Source organism: Lepisosteus platostomus, chromosome 18 (genome assembly GCF_059453375.1).
Source record: "Lepisosteus platostomus isolate fLepPlt1 chromosome 18, fLepPlt1.hap1, whole genome shotgun sequence".
NCBI lineage: Eukaryota > Metazoa > Chordata > Actinopteri > Semionotiformes > Lepisosteidae > Lepisosteus > Lepisosteus platostomus.
The window spans coordinates 12,486,208-12,502,461 of record NC_142628.1 but is presented as its reverse complement, the minus strand read 5'-3'; the positions used below and the strand labels follow the sequence as shown (position 1 = coordinate 12,502,461).

The window sequence follows — 16,254 nt, the reverse complement described above, 5'->3', positions numbered from 1 at the left end:
CAAGGATCCTGATTAAATTTGAACCAGTTCTGTAAGAATCTCTGCGGGTTCAGTTTGGGGCAGTGTGGCATTTTGAAAAAAAAAAACACATAATCATTTTTAATCAGGGATAATGAAAATACTGCTTCTAATATTATTTCATAAAATGCATGCTTTTTATTATAAGCTGCAAATGACATGGTGCTCAAATATAAATGGTTAAGGACACATATGTTACATCCCCAAGGGGCTGGTTTCTACACACAGAAATAATAACATCATAATGAGCTCTCGTGGTTTTTAATTTAAGCATTTAAACTGCAATGTTTTTATTTTTTTTTTTTTGCCATTGTTCACTTTTTGTATTCTCACAGAAAGCAGTGGATTTAAAACCAATGCATTCTTCAAAATAATTTGAGGTGTTTTTATAGTGAGAAATTACTGCGTTCTAGTTTTTCGCTAGAAGACCAGAACAAAATTTGGCCTTTTTTGATTCAAAAATATATTTTGGATTTTCCACACATTATTATGTTAGTCTTCAGCTGTTTAGATTAGGCAAACCCCTCCCCCTGTTTTCTCCTTGGGCAACAAATACAACAGAACTACTTAGCATAATGAGGCCCTCAATAGCAAGGTGAACATTAAGGCTGCTTTTTCAAATGGGTGCTTGTTGGAGGCTTAGACATTTCCTAATACCAAATGTACCATATTCAATAATTCCAATTAAAATAACACAGTACTGCATGAAACAATTGTTTGATTGTGCAAATTCATTATTCCTGGTGGAGATGGACTAAGGGGAATTTGCATTTACTATGCATTTTTTTGCATAGTAGCAGTCATGTATTCTAAATTACAATCAAGCGAAGATTTTTTTTCTCTGACTATATGATTTCTGATTTGAAGCACCTCAGTGTTATTCACAACACCTCCTGTTCAAATAATCCAAATGGTTTCATGAAGCATCTCTAACGTGTTGGTTCTGAATCATAGACATACCTAATGTTTACAGACGAATATCCCAGAAGCTCTATTTTAAATGTGCAAAAGAAGTGGAATATTTGATAAAGCTTTTGGAATTAAGATCGAGAGCAGCCCTAATGAAGAGATATGCTGTCCAGTTGTACCAGTTGTTTGATTATCATAGATACTTTCATGTTAAAATGCTTTTCTCAGTTTCCTGTCAACTCCCCTGGTTAGAAGCATGATCATTGAGGATGTAAGGTGAGACATTTTTTACTCAGCTCGTAAGTTTGAGCCACGCTCACCAAAATGTCAGTCATACTTGCTTAAAGGAATGCTGTGTGGGGTTTGGGGGTTTTTTTCCCCACTCTATTCTACAGTAATCCAGCAGTCTGTGCCCTGCAAAAAGACTGCCCTGCGAGGTCAGCTGTGTTGAGATTTGCTGCGGAGTGCCATTTCATTTTGGAGAACAATTGTGATTGAACACATACAATTTTTAACATGAAAGACACTTCGAGCAAACAGTAGGACAGCTCACCACGAACAAATCAATTCTTCTGACATAGCTGTTTTTGGCTGCCAGAGAAAAATATGTAATCTTTTCTTTGTAAATGGATTACCTCCGAAGTTGTACCACCACTTAACAGTTCTCATAACACGTTTGCCAGTGTAACACTTGTTTTTAATCACCTTTGAAACATCAAAGATTTCTTTTTTGGAGTTTGAAAATTCAAGGGTTTTAATTTGGACACAGGTCATTCTTTGGTAAGCCTAAAAATGCGTAATGTGCAGGATCCTTTAATTGTGAGCTCCAGGGAGTATTTAATTGGTGGCAATAGTAAAATGTAAGAATCTGGAGTAGGGTGGATTTAATTCGTCTGGGTTTTTGCATATCTGTGGCAAACAGCTCTGACAGATTCTTAAGGCACTTCCTGTATTCATGTTTGCCATTTAAATAACCGCCGCCATTGCATTGTCAGCAAGAACAGATTGTTTCTGCACCCACAGGCAGAGAGCAGTTAGGAACGTGACAGCTATCTTCTCAAAGAGTGGCAGATATTCATTTATTTCATTTAATTAAGGTTCATTAATTGCCAACAAGCACTGACGCTCCAGGTGATGCACCCAGTCAGCACAGAATTACTCTAGGCACCTCTCTTTGTTCTCATAGTAATTGCAGAACAACGGTTTACACGTAGTGAAGCACTGATAAACAAGTGTGCTTGTGTAGTGTGAAAACAATGAACACCCTGGGTCAGCCCTTTTATTTTGCTCTAACTCATCTGGAACCCAACGTGTTGGGTATTCAAGTGTGAAAGAGCTCAACAGAAGTTATGAAGACTTCAAAGAATTCACAGAAAAAATGCATCATGAAATAGTCCGGTCATAGTGGAGGAAAAACTGAATGAATGAACCATTCTGGGGCCTGTATGTGAAAAAAAAAAATCAGAACAGAGAGCTTTTACGTTTTCCTAGGAGAATCCCAGTTTAGCTGTAAAATGAAAAGCTATAGCTGCTGTAGGAATGGCACTGCCTTTTAGCTCATTGGTTGACATAAATTAGGGTTTTCAGGGAAAAAAGAATTGAAAGCTTGTGCTTTGTGCTTGGTTGTTTCACTTGTTTGTCTGGAAGCTATTCACAAATTGATACCCTTGGGCTAGGTAGCCCCATATTTTAACATTGACTAAATGTGTTCTTAATCGGAAGCCATTTCTTATTTTGTAGCTTTCATAAAACCAAGAAAAAAAGAAAATAGCTTTGTTAACGCACTCCCTGCCAGCATGTTCTTGACTGAAATAAAGACACAAGATGTCTTTTCGAGCCCGTTTTATTTCCTCTAGAGTTCTGCTGCAGTTTCAACTCAAGGCAGATTACAGCAAAGAAGGAAAGCGATCCTTTGATTTGTGTGTCTTTTTCGAAGAAATCCGTTCCAAATTGTATCATTTATATGAATTGTTAGTACACTATATAAAATTAGATGGACTACAAATAGAACAAATGTCTGTGAGAATCTACAGAATTTGTTTTGTATTTAATGCTTATATAAATTATATAAAAGTGGTTTATACTGTATGTGCCTCTGTAGTTTTTCAGTAATGTATTTCAGAAAGGTCAGTGATGGCTCAATAGAAACCGGTCACATCCCCATCCTTATGTTATCTGCTTTGTAGTGCTTTTCTCCACACTCTCATTGCAGTGTCAGTACATTATTTCCATTGTCTAGGGTCATGGACGGATCTTTTTCAAATGAAGGCGTTTTGATTAGTATGAGTAATGTTGGTTGCTGCACTCTCTCCATTCTTGTTTTCAGCATGCACCGAGATAATCAAAACAATCTTCAATCTCTTTATCTTCTTCTGCAAAATCAATTAAAAGATAAGAAAAGGTTCACATTTTATGACTTGCACAGAGTGCAGTGAGCCAGTTATTCTGATGAAATCCTCTTGGTGTCTAGAAGAACACCTGAATGTTCTGCACCTGCAAGCTGGTCTGTAGGTACTATGGATTTTGTGCTTGTTTGGGGTGTGTGGCTCTGGAGTTGTGACAAACCGGATTCTGGCTGCATGGATTACATTGGTTAAACATGCCCTTGCTACAGCTTTCTTTTAGGCAAGTCCAGATGTAGTTCAAGGTGCATCAATAGGTTTGTTTTGAGTGAATCTGCATTTTAAAATTCAAGTTTTTGTGGAGGGTAAATTCTCTCTTCCATCTGAAACAGAGATCGTGCGCTGCAAAATTGTTTTCATCGATACCTTTCAGGGCACTCCTTAAAATGACTTTTTTGCTTCCTTTATTTTTCCTTACAGGTTCAATATCCATGTGTTGCAGTGTTCAATGCAGAGGACTTTGGTGTCCCTTTCTGTCTAAATGTCTTAGATCTTGAATGTGCTGCGATTGTGTTTGCATATCCATTCTGACTACTAATGACAAATGGTTGTCCTTGAGCAAGAATGGCTTATGAATACAGGAATGTGTGCGGGTTATTTCTGTATGCTGAAGGTAGATTCCCATTGATTGGGATGTAGATAAAGTCCATTTTAAATAACACGAAGGCAGAGACTGACATTGCTTAGTTTGCTCTTCTCTTTCAGTTAATGAAGTAGACTGACTGTGCCATGGCCACGTTGTGCTGTTGTTTGAATTGGATTTCTTGTTATAGTTTTAGTAACTTTTGATTACAAGGACCTTGCAGGCTGTAGCGCTACGGGCAGGTTTTTTATAGTGCTTCAGTTAATCATGCACTGCAAGATTTACTCTCTCGACAGAAATAACTTGTTACTGAGGTACAGTATGATGTTGTAACGCAAACTGCTGTGGGCAGTGAGCTATGATGTGGGACCAGAAAAACTGCTTACGACCAAAAAGAAAAGCTGCTGGTTTCACAGTGACGACTTGCAGAAATCATTATCCAAACCCTTTTTAATGCGAGGAGGCTGGCATCAAGATGCTGACCACTGTGATTTGTAGGTAACTTTTTCTCTCTTTTTATCGGGCAAGAACGTATTGTATACGTTTGCTGTTGTTTGATAAGATAAGCATTATGTGCACGCCGAGAAAAGCCTTACCAAAAAAGAAACACAAAAATTATTCCCGAAGCATGATCTGTATGTGCTGTGTGTGTGGGACTTTGGGATTGTTACGCTGCTGACAGAGTGTGTTGTCAGGCAACGCAAAAGTGTGAAATTAATTTAAAAGAATGTGTATTGAGCGGTGCTCAATCTGGCTGTTGTTACTGCCTGGTGAAAAACCATCACATTCAGAGACAGCCTGCCTCTTCAGCGCAATATAGATTTCATTTTTATTGTATGTAGTATTTGTTTTTTTTGCCTCTTACCAATCACACAGATGCATGTGGTCTGATTTACTTCACACTGTATGCTTCAGTTCTGCGTGAAATGAAAAAGTCACTTTTCTTAATCTTGCAACTTGACATTGCTCCTGCCTTTAACATTCCAAGAGCTGATCAATGTAGTTCTTAAGAATATATCAGCTTGGCCACTAATGCTGTAGGTCTAAATAGGAATTATTTTTTTGAAAATGAAATTGCTGCATTTATACTTTTTAGAAGCACATTATATTTTATTATATTAAAAAATAATCCAATAGGCCTGTATCTTTGTTTAATAACCATAAAACATTTAAAAAAGAAACTGATGTCTATACTGTATGTCTCGTATACTATATCTCTTTAACATGCATCAGTTTTGTTGGATTTTAACTGCAACGGCATGTCCTTCACAAATTTGGTTCTGTGCGGACCAGATGCTCAGATGCAACTGCTTAGATCTCCTGATGCTGAATTAGTTTTATAGTTTTTAGGTGCAGAATGATACATCGACAGTGCTGGTGCTTTACTTTTCCCCATTCTGATACTGTATGAAAATACAGTATACAGATTAGAGTTTTATTCAGTGCTTGAAATATGGGCAAGGGGGTCTGCATTTATCCTGCAAGATCTCTTCAGTCTTGTTGGGTTTATTTTTAATCTGACATTTAAAAATCTTAATTAGTCCTCTCCATGGAATTATGATGAAGTGTCGACTCTTTTTCCATATAGAGTAGTTGTTATCAGAAGTGGGCTAAATGTTAGGTTTGGGTCCAGAAAGAATCAATTCTCTTGAACAGGGTGACAAAGAAGGTTAATTAATCAGCTGAGTCAGAACCCATTTCTTCCACACGTAATGTTTGTGTATTTTGTAGCAGATTATTCACTCTTTTAGGTTTTTCATTATAAAGCCTTTTAATGCTGTTATTTGGAGGCTGATCTCCATGGAATTTGTGTATGTGTCACTGGTGGCACACATTCGTTTTTTTGTGCTGGATAAATATCTAAATCCTGACAGTGAATGAGATTGTAATCTAGTCAATCCATAGATTTATTGACAGCTGTAGTCTGTTCTTTTTAAATTGATAAAAAAACGTTTTAGAGAAATAATGAGACAGTAATTGTTTTCCCGAAGTTAACCATGCCCTGAGTTTGAGAATCTTTCTTTGTTTCATGATGTTATACTTAACTGGAGCGCAGCTCAATACACTGTACAGTATGTTAGGTATGGAATCCTTTAGATTCTGGATATTTCTACATTATATACAGTATGCAATTACAGGCTTTGTCGTAACAGCAGGGTTTGTTTTCTAAATTGAAAACACCAGCAAAAGACATAAAAAACAGGAATGCTTTTACTACACTCCAGATGCATGGGGTCATGTCAGCAAGCCAGAAACCCTCTTCTCATGTCTCATGTCGTATGTATACAATCACCTCTGAGAACAATCGATCTGTAACTATTCACTGTATGTAAGTGGCAATATTCCCCCCTCCTTCCAGTGCTGTTCATGTGCTCATGATTCCATCTGTGCACCCTGTGAGTTTCAAGACAATTGGATGATCAGTTCCACAGAGAACCACATTAACAACTATTGATCATCACATTTATTTGAAAGCCAACACCTAATCCCACTTCCATAATGTTCTTAATGAAGGCAGTTCCAAGAAATTCTAACCAAATGTTTAGATGGCAAATTATTTTTGAGCTTGACCCACGTATTGTAATCAAAGACATTTCTTCACACGTTATTATTGTACTTTACATTATTATATATATTGGATTGCTTGTTAGTAAAATACTAAAGTATTTTGTGGGGAATTCATGCAGTCCAGCTTTAGAATACAGACTGTGAGGATGTTATAATAAAATTATCAGCTTTAAGTAGAACTGGCAGGTTTTTTCCACCCAAGTCCTGCTACATTTCCAGGTGGGATTAGTAATTTAAAGTCTGATGTCGGTATCAGATGTGTTGTTGCCCGAGTCCCAGTTTTGTACTTGCAGTGGGATTACAATCCTGTGTTCTGACTCCTCCACTGTCCCAGTAGTCCCCTCTCAGATACCAAGTGTCCAGCTCAATTAAACATCAACATAGCTTTCTGTTTTGCAAACACCAATGAATGGACTGACACATCTCATTTTTATCATGGGGGCGCATAGTTGTGCACGTGTGCATTCTGATAAATCCAAATCACCGCTTAGAAAATACGACAAGTTGTCCAGTTTGGAGCTTCAGCATTAATTAGCAATGAAATTGCCTAAGGAAAGTGGCCTTAGGGAAATTTTGGAGAGATGAAAGCAGACATTTACATGCTTAATTTACCTCAGCTCATTGTTTTAAGAATCCCTGGAGATGAATGGAGGTTTTTACTGTATAGAATGAGTGAGTAAGTTGTTTTAATAGTTTCACAAATTGTATTATTTCGGAAAGGCTAAGAGTATTTATAATCTCAAGAGAAAAATCAACCTTCTAGAAAACGCATATATGTTTCTTGGCGATGTGTTTAACTGCTTGTCTTGTGTGCATCCCAGAATTGAAAGTTAATGTTTCTGGATTTTGGGTAAAGTTTTTTTTATTGAAGTATATTGTTAACCTTGAGCTGTTTCATGAAATGGTGTAATGTTTCATCTGCAGGGTACTAGCTGTTAAAAGGAGAATGCATCTCCAATAACTCTGGCTCAAAATCACATTTAAAAGTCAATTTTTGGAAATGGTGCACTCTCTTAGAAATACTATTACTGGAAACTTCCTCTGAAGCACTCCAGGGCCATTAATTTTGGGATCAGTTAAGGAAGGGATGCGTGGATGATGGAAATAGGATATTGAACAGAACAGGGGACAGAAAGCCACTTAAAGCTGGTACAAAATATGTACATAATTGCTTTTTGCATTAGTATGTTTTGTATGTTTTCTTGTGGGGGGGAAAAAACCTCAAGCCTATAAGCCAGCCTTAAGTAAGCTAATAAGCTGTCCAGTTAATAAGATCATTAAGTTTTTTGCCTGCTCATGTTGGACCAAAAACCAGGAGGCACTAAGACACTAAGCCCTCCAGGTACTTTGGGTAGTTTGAGTCTCATGGATTAGGCTGCTCAGTCTTTCTAAGTCATCAAACTAGATAACAGTGCTGAAAGAAATTTAAATAAAGAAATGTATTCTCCTGGGATCTAGCCTTGTATAGTATTTTTTCTAGGTGAGTGGTGGTTCAAAAATAGAACTTAAGAGAGTAGGTTAACCCTTCATCCCTTACACTGTACTGAGTGCTGTTCCTCCATCCTTTGTCTTTTAAATCTGATTTCCAAATAGAGTGTCTGGTATTGTAAACCACAGCTACACTGTGGTCAGTCGCAGACGTCGTTCAAACCAAAGTCATCCATTTGCCCATTTGAGTTCAGAGTGACAACCAATTTACTCCATTTTAAAGTGTTATCCTATGAAATCTGTTTGGTGAAATGAGGGTCTGTCATGCACTGATGGATAGACACTTCCAATATCCTCCTTCCTTTGCTGGCTTTAATAAACACTGAAATGATTATAGCCTGTAGTATTAATGAAACACAGTTTCTAATGGGGTAAAAACAAGAGTTTAATGGTGCACTTCAAATGGACTCCATTTTAAACTAATTCTCTATCCTCTGTCCCTCTGAGAAACCTATTAGCATTTTATGCACAACAGATGGCTAATAATAAAATGGGGTGAACTGATCATTTTTGCCAAATATATTTGCTTAAGTGACTGTTTCTTTCTACTTTGAGGAGGTGTTTTTAAATTATGTTTTTATGGTTATTCTCTGCATTGACTTTAAAAGAGGCAGAGAGAAGAAAAGCAACCTTCTTAGCAAAATTATGTGCTAATGACATCTTACAGAAAGGTTACATTTAAATCTTATATTCTATTTTTCATGTCTGTACGTATGGTATGTAAGCTGTAAATAGTGAATAACCTTATCATTTTCATTAGGTAGTAAAAGCTATTAACAAAATGCTATTTAATAGAAGTATGATTTCCACAGTACTTATGTTTCCCAAGTTGCATTTCATGTTAATGGTTTCACCACTCATGTGAATCCCCTCACCATCCGATATGTTGCTTCGAGTGACTTTGTATTCTTTGTTTCATTACTTTTTTTTTAATTTCCTATTGCAGTACAGCTGAGTGACAGTTCAGTGTTTTGCAGAGATTTGGCTTGGAGGTATTGTACAGGGAGTTGTGCAGAGTTAGCATAACGTGTGGCACTGTCTCCACAGCACGACACTTGAAACATCCAGCACTCTTCACTCCTATCTAAGAGCCCCCAATCTCCGGAAAAGGAGCCTGAAAAAGGGCTCTTCCAAGTGGAGGGTTTTAAAATTCTGAAGTGCCGAAATACCTTTGATGACCATTATTACCATCTTGGTAGTAACACTCATGGGTGTCAACTGTGATTTTGCTGAGTGATGGCATTAAAAGTAGTGCACACTAAAAGCTGTTAGAGGGGAAGCTATTTGAGAGGACATTATTTCATTTATCAGCTTAAACAAAGGATTTTCTCATTTTATCTCTGAACCTGCCTTAAACCACATCATGCCTAAACAGTGTGGCTCACCATTTTTTTTTTAGAAACTGAATTACTTTATTAGAAAAAAATCATTTTATTTTGAATCCTCAAAAAGGAAAATGAGTCTTATCTCAGAAGGTGGGATTCTGCATATAATAATAATAATAATAATAATAATAATAATAATAATAATAATAATAATTCCTTACACTTATATAGCGCTTTTCTGGACACTCCACTCAAAGCGCTTTACAGGTAATGGGGACTCCCCTCCACCACCACCAATGTGCAGCATCCACCTGGATGATGCGACGGCAGCCATAGTGTGCCAAAACGCTCACCACACATCAGCTATCAGTGGGGAGGAGAACAGAGTAATGTAGCCAATTCATAGAGGGGGATTATTAGGAGGCCATGATTGGTAAGGGCCAATGGGAAGTTTTCGAGAAACGCCCTGGGATTTTTAATGACCACAGAGAGTCAGGACCTCGGTTTTACGTCTCATCCGAAGGACGGCGCCTGTTTACAGTATAGTGTCCCCATCACTATACTGGGGCATTAGGACCCACACAGACCACAGGGTGATCTCATATCTCAACATATAATGAAAATGAAGGTGAATTTAATACTTTGGGGTATTTATTTTTGAAGGAATTACAGTATAGTGTATAAATAATTAACATGTTTGGTGATTTGAAGGTTTTGCAGCAGAGAAAAGAGAAGCTTTTAATCTTAATTTCAAGTATGATAGCAAGTGTATGCTTTTTGCATATTTATAACTGTGATAGGCTATGAGAGTTATACTATATACCCTACAAGACAGAAACACAGCTTTAGGTTATGATCATACAGTACAGTATCTCTTTATTAATTTTGTTTGTTTGATTTTATTCATGTGTTTTTAAAAACTGTCAGGATAAACAGTTATACATTTTTTATTTTTTTTCTTTAATAGACAACATTTTTTATCATTTTTCCATAAAAAATGAATAGTAAGTTAAGCCTTTGGCAAGAGATAACACGTTAACCTTGTGACAATATTTGGATTATTAATAGTAGTAGCATTTTTAGATGTTACCATAAAATTAAAAAATACAGCACCTGAGGGAATGTTATTTTAATAGAGTTGTGTTATTTGTTAGCTGTGCATTATACAAAAACAATCCAAGAATTTATTGTTGTTGTGTACTAAACAAATAAGTTCACTGATTGCTTTTTGACAGATGGATGAATAAAAAAGCCTCGAATTAACTTGACAGATAAATTAAATGCCAGTGAACATTTTATGTGTCTCTTTTTAAAAAAAATTACCCACATCAAAATTCAAAATTTGAAACAGAAGAAAGAAATAAACCAATTGTCAAATGAGCCATTACTTTATACCATCTGTGTTATTTGGTTCTCCTGTGCAATAACATTATTGTTTCTCTCTCTCTAAGGAGTAAAATGCAAGACAAATTACAGTATGTGCGAAAACTTTTTCTAAATCAAAATCATTACAGTTCTTTAAGTTAAGCCTCCTGCTGTGGTTATAGGCAGCACTGTAGGTGTGCAGAGTTAAGACGTTTACTTATGTAAAATCCAATGGATGAACTCTGCCACTATTCAGGGCTCTTATCGTGTAAACCGATTGGCATTTAGTAACCAGCATTCATGAAGTTCCTTGGCACATCATCTTCACAGCTGTGCTACCTGGTCTTACAGATGGCTTTATCAAGGAAAGAAAACCAGAAAGAAAAATAAACAAGTCTTCATATTTTAGGAGTTTCTTACTGAGTGAAAGCTATGTGTAAAATAAATGTGTACAGTTCACAAGAAAGTCCTGTATTCACAGTTTACATGAATATGGTAGCAGACTGCACACGGAGACAGATTCACCTGGGAAGATTCACAGTTGGAATTCAACTCCCTTCCCCCTTCTTCTGGTATCAGCCACAGACATCACTGACTGGCCTTATTCTGCTCTTCTCAAAAGCCAGACTGTATGCTGCAACATCAGAAAGAGCTCCTGTCGTAGCCAGAGGATCTCCTCTGTTTCTGGAACAATTATTCAAGTTTGCGAGGTGGTCTGGCAAAGCTTAGGATCTGCTCATTATCCCCCAGCCCATGTACCTTCTGTGAAACAGTCAAGGAGATGCTGAAAAATATGAAATTCAGTTTCTCTCAGTCAAAAGCAGAGCCACACAACAGCAGCAGAATCAACCACAAATAACTGTAGGAATTACTTCTCTAAAAGGCCTGCATTAAATACTTAGTTTTCCCCTTTCTGAGGTTCATATGTAATATTCCAGTTAAAAAAGTAGTTGCATTTATTTTAAAAGCATAATGAAGGGACTGTCCTGGATAAAATTAAGCTTAAGAGTTAAATTTATTAATGAAAGTAGTGTAATGTTCTTAAACCTGAGCATTTTTATGACAGCCTTTATCCTTGGAATGATGCTAAAACATAGTCATAAATGTTTTCTGTTACGATTACTGTATATTCCATAAAAAACTGCTGTCCGGAGCTTCTGAGCCCGTTTAGACTATTCACCTGAGATTATGAACACTTGAAGTTTTTGCTTTTATAAATATAGATTTTAATATATGACAGTGCTGATATGTACAATATTTTATGCTTGTCTGTTAATTTGGGGAATATTATTTCAATTGCTTTTTTTTACTTCTGTTAGATCTGCTGTTGAGCAAGAGACCTTTTAAGATTAAAAAAAAGATTGCTGATAATGCACCCTCATTCCATCTTATTTCCCAGTTTCGGCTTCTGTGTTTCATGCTCATTCCTGCGGCTGCTCTGCGGAGCGCACCAGCGTTGGTGTGGCAGCTCCACCCACCTGTCACTAAGCACAGGTTACCTTGGACAGTAGCTAACAGGAGGCCTGGATCACCTGGAGGCAGTTACCACCTTGCCTGCTTTTGTTTTTTTAAGGGCTGCTCAGGTTCTTCTCTGGGCTCCGTTATACACCTTGGACTCTGAGTCTCTAGTGTGTTCTTTAGCTGTGTCCCCTGTGCTCTGCTCTCTCGACAATGATTTCTAGATCTCCTCTTGGCTCTCTTTACGTGTTCCCTGTCTACAACCCAGATTGCCGGAGTCCTGAACCTTTCTCTAGTGCTATGACTTCATGCTTGCCTAACCAACTGTCCTGGTTTCCCCCTATGCCTGCTACACCACCATCCCCACCTGAAGCTTTTTGAACCTCTGCCTGTGTGCAGCATTGCACTGTAGTCCTGCAGCATGCTTGCCCGTAGTTTCCTGGGTCTCAGCTGCCTATCGCCCAGCAAGTGGGTTCTCCCATCTAACTCCCAATTGGCTGTTAGTACCACCAAGCAGCTGGATTGTTGCACTGTGTTTGAATGAATTATTATTAATTTGTGTTCTGGTTTTATTCAAAGCAGGTTCATTTAGATTCATTTAGTCACTCAAATGCAGCTGAGCATTTGACTGAAGCAATCCGAGTGAAGTGCCTTGCTTAAGGGTAAAACAATATTGTCCTCCCTGGGATCTGAACTTGCAAACCATTCTATATGACGTGCTACTAGTCCACACTTCTGCTGGCTAACTAATTTAAGAGAAAATCATCATGGCCATTTTTATTTAAATACAACACCTTTCATGAGGACATCCCAAAGCATTGTGCATGGCACCTGGAAACAAAAAGAAAAAGTAGAAGTAGGAATAAAAACTTGATGAATTTTCAGGTGAGATTAAAAAACAAAACATCCATTGAGTCAGGTTCCCTACTAGAATCTGGAAGTATCTTCCAATGTTTGGATGCAGAAAGGTAAACACAGAAAGGACAGAAGACCTGCATCAAAGCTTTGAAGATTCTGACTGGGGAAATTGTTGGCTAAGTGTATGACGTGAGGGAGGGGGGCAAGCCATCCAAAGCCTTAATCATAAGTAAAGAAAGTCATAAGTAGGCTTTTAAAGTGAATTTTGGACGGAAGCAAGTGAAGAGATGCTTGAATAGGAATAAAATGAGCACAATACTAGTGTTTTAAGATTCTAGCTGCTGTGTGTTGCATTTTGTTTGGTATAGCCTTAAAAACTCCAGCAAACAGGGCATTAGTATTGCCATACCATTTGACAAAGCACGATGATTTCTTCTGCTACTTTTGCAACTTTGCTTTTATTTTTAGTTCTGTAATGGGATGCAACAGTAGACTTAAGACTACTTGTTTGAGCAAAAACGTATATTTTCACAAGAAACCCGTTTCTTGCAAATTACTTATTATTCTGTGATATCTGTTCAATTCTTTTGAATTGAAGTGTGATTTCAGATATTTAGGAGTTCCTGGTACTAGCTCACAGCGTTTTAACACCAAAACTATTTCAAAAAATATTTCATAGAGATTTCATGGTTGGTCGCATGGCCAATATTGGAGAAAGATGAACTAGACTGCACAAGGGTCAATATAACTAACGTTTCTGTCTGGAAAAGAAAAATACTGTCCATTAGCTATCGGAACAATACCCTTAAATGAGCCACAAGAAATGACACGTACTGTAGGCAGATCATTGCATTGCCATGCAGAATAAGCTGAGCATGAGCGTTTTTTCATGATATGGTGAGTTGACCCAATGCTGTTATTACATACAGTATATCTTTTTTTAATATGTTCTGTAATAAGAACTAATAAATTATCTGGAGGCAAGTGACTCTTGACTAGTGATAAATAGTTTAGAAACTAGATAGGGTATGCACAATGTTCATGTCGCTGGATACTGTAAATGCACTTGTAGTGAAATGCAATGCGTTAAAAAAAGACACAATACAAATGGAAGCCTCTTAGGTTTAAACCTCAACACTTGCTTGTCTCATTATACGACAAGGCCCATTAAACTGCAGAGGTCTGTCAGAGCTAATTATCAGTTGTGACTTTTTATCTTTTATCAAATCTGTAAATGGAGTGAGTATATTTTTAGTAATGCATGAATTGACCTGTATTTTCACTGCCTGTCTGGCTGTAAACACACACAATGTTCCCGTCCAGTGTCCTGCAAAATCCCCTTTCCTTGAATTCCACATATTTGCAGTGAGAAACATTCGTAAATATCCCCCAAACCATTGAATATGATAGCATCAGTATGTGCTAAAGAAAAAAAAAGATGCTGTGTTTGAAGTTTAAAGAAAGCATTTCATCTGGCGGGTTGTTTATGAATCCCATCCCAGGAACAATTTTGCTTCCATCAGCATTTATCTTTACGTCTTTCCTTCCAGGGAACAAGTTAATATGTTAATGCATTTATTTTAACCCGAATATAACTCTCTTTTGCAGCGAAGAAGCTTCCCCTCCTTTCCCAAGCAGCTCCTGGGGAGAGCGAGGTTGAACTCTTCATCGGAATGGCGATTGTACCCTGAGCTCTCAGACTTTGTGGTGTTGTTTGTTTGGGGTAGGTGTTCTCCTTTTCTATCAAAATACACCCTTCATTTTTCATTTCGACTGACATATTTAATAAGCATTTTAGATCAGTTGTGACTGAGCCAAACTGATTCAGAGAGACATTCAAAACGTAGACGTCATAAAGGAATTTTTTTGTGTTTCACAAGATGGTTTGCTCATTTGTACCTCATCTGAACTCACATGGTGACTGGATGCTTTTTTTCCCCGTTTCTGTCCTAGTGGTTTTGGACAAATTGCTTAGTGTTACTTGATGTGTCTCAGCATGCTATTTACCTGTCAAAGTGTCTTTTGCCATAAAAGTAAACTGCCTTTAAACGTATACAGAGATCATGTTAAAAAAACAAAACGTGCTGTTGTAGTTTCTTGTACTTCTGCATTTAGCTGTAGTATTTCAATATATTTGAATACCAAGTAGCAGATAAAGTGATTGTGTAGTAAGTATGTGCACAGGTGGAAAATATCTAAGCTTAAATGAAATAAGTTACAGATCAAGGCTGCTTAAGATTAATCCTCAGGCTCTTCTTTTCTCATCTTTTACTTGTAATTAGTGTCACATTTTAACAGGAAAATGTCAGCAAATTTGCAGGAAGAGGATATTTGAAAGCCACCCCTTACTGTGTGTGTTTTTTTTTGTGTGATCCTACCAGCTACAAAAGTGGGCTAAAGTGCTGTAATACCTTTGCTAGTAGACTGTTTTATGCATCCAGAGAAGCAGAAACAAAAGTGGTATAGAGAAACATTCAGAGATTTGTTTTTCTCAACACATTAGCTTTGTGCCTGTACCCCTGCTAAACTCTTGTTCTACGCATTAATTAAGGAGTCAGTTCAATTAACTTTGTAATTATTGGGATGTGCTTTGGGGAAATCATAAATTCAGTCAACAAAACAGGACAAACATACAGCAAGATTTATTTTGACTCAGTGAGCACTTAATTAGCGATTTATCAATAACCATGGTGAACTGTAGCTTTGCTTCCAATTTGTAAAAAGTGTAAAAGTTCATAATGTCGCCCTCTGCTAAATAGCATCACGTGACAAAGTCGTATCTGCCGTAAACAAAGGTGAGGGGGGATTCGAAATTGTGAAAACGTGCCAAGAAGGAAGGAAGACAATATCATGGCAGATTTGTAAAATCGCCATGCAAATGAATCCTTGCTCAAGCTTTATAGTGAAGGATAAAGGTTAAAGTGGAAATTGCTGGCTGGCATATAATTAGCCAAATGCTTGTAATTTATCCCGTGTTATGGCAACTGTCCTATTGGGTCTTTAGCGCATTTGTCTAATGTGTTTCAGCTGAACCATTAAACTCAGCATAAGGAATTGAAGCAAAGGAATATGTAAAGAGATGCTAACAGCTTTAGTACTCCTAATGGCCAAAAGCTCTTAATTAACAAGCAAACACAATGTAAAACTTGGTGTGAGCTATGTGTTCTGCCAGCTAGCTAGTACCTCGCTCCTCTACAGAATAATGGTACATGAAAAATGAATAAATATATCCAACATCAAGACATATTATAAAGACATTAAATTCAAGATCTTACAGTGA

The 16,254-nt window shown here is 37.3% G+C and overlaps 1 protein-coding gene across 14 annotated transcripts in view; it reads left to right on the top strand.

Annotated features, from left to right (window-relative positions):
- large2 (LARGE xylosyl- and glucuronyltransferase 2) overlaps window positions 1-16,254 on the top strand; it is a 271,183-nt gene that overhangs the window by 30,132 nt on the left and 224,797 nt on the right. For all 14 annotated transcript variants that reach the window (XM_088612019.1, XM_088612017.1, XM_088612014.1 and 11 more), the window contains one exon: window positions 14,583-14,697. The gene's annotated coding sequence lies outside the window, so the exon portion shown is untranslated. The remainder of the gene's footprint in view (window positions 1-14,582; window positions 14,698-16,254) is intronic.